A 1,083-nucleotide genomic window follows, 5' to 3' on the forward strand; every position below is an offset into this window, starting at 1 on the left:
GGCCACTGCTTGCAAACATTCAAAATGGCTGCACCCTCACTAACTTTAATATCCAAAATGGCCTCCCTGGTAAACAATCAAAATGGCTGTACCCTCCGGACAGCCAAAAGTCCACAGTTCAGGTTGTCTCCCTCCTTGCTGTTTCCCTTCCTAGTCATAAGCCACAAGCACAGTTGACCCTACAGCCCTTGGCAACCAGGGCTGATCTTTAGGTCAATTCTCAGGTCCCAACACCACTTGGAAATATTCAAGCTGTTGGTCCTGTCAAAGTAGCTGACAGTCCACAGCTCTGACAGACTCTGTACTCACTGTTTTCGTTCAGGTTTTTCCACTAGTTGGTGCCTAATCCACTTCTGTATACTTCCTCTCAAAGCTCAGGGCTCAAGGATTATCTTCTGTATCTCTGTCAATTGGTTTTCTTTTCTTTGTTGAAGAGGGTCTGTGGACTTGTCTGCCTATTCTTGCATCTTGCTGGAAGTCTAAAAAACATCCTTTTGTTTAAGCAGCTTGTCTCATGGCTGCCACAGCCAGAAAGAGACTCCCAGGTAGAGCCCATCCTTGGAATGACTTCAGGGACATTTTAGTCTGAAGCATCTCCTAAAACTTTGGCATGACTTCTGAAGTCCACCATTTGAGAGTCATCCCTTTTAGGATACTAAAACTCTTTGGAATTTCTCAGTACCCAATATATTACTTAAAAAGAATACATACTCTTAAGCTAAACCATTGTCATATGTAAACAGAAGAATCACATGACAATTGCAGCAGTTATGGATAATACTTTCTGCCATGAATCTTGAGGTTTTACAGCTCTGGATTTGAGCCCTGGCTAAAGGATTAAGTTGCTAACTGAAAGAATACCAAACAGGAATGAGGCAATGAATGGTCTGCTTGTTTGGGGTCAGGAATGCTAAAGGGAAATAAGGGACCTGAAATATAGACATGGACTCATGGTGGCATAGTGCCAAAGGCATTTGACTGCTAACCAGAAAGCTGCTAGTTCAAACCCACCAACCACTGCTCAGAAGGAAGACTGGGCAATCTACTTCCATAAAGATGCCATGCTGGAAACCCAAGGAGGGG

Source organism: Orycteropus afer, unplaced genomic scaffold (genome assembly GCF_000298275.1).
Source record: "Orycteropus afer afer isolate SDZICR_OR568_19922 unplaced genomic scaffold, OryAfe1.0 scaffold00187, whole genome shotgun sequence".
NCBI classification, from domain to species: Eukaryota; Metazoa; Chordata; class Mammalia; order Tubulidentata; family Orycteropodidae; genus Orycteropus; species Orycteropus afer.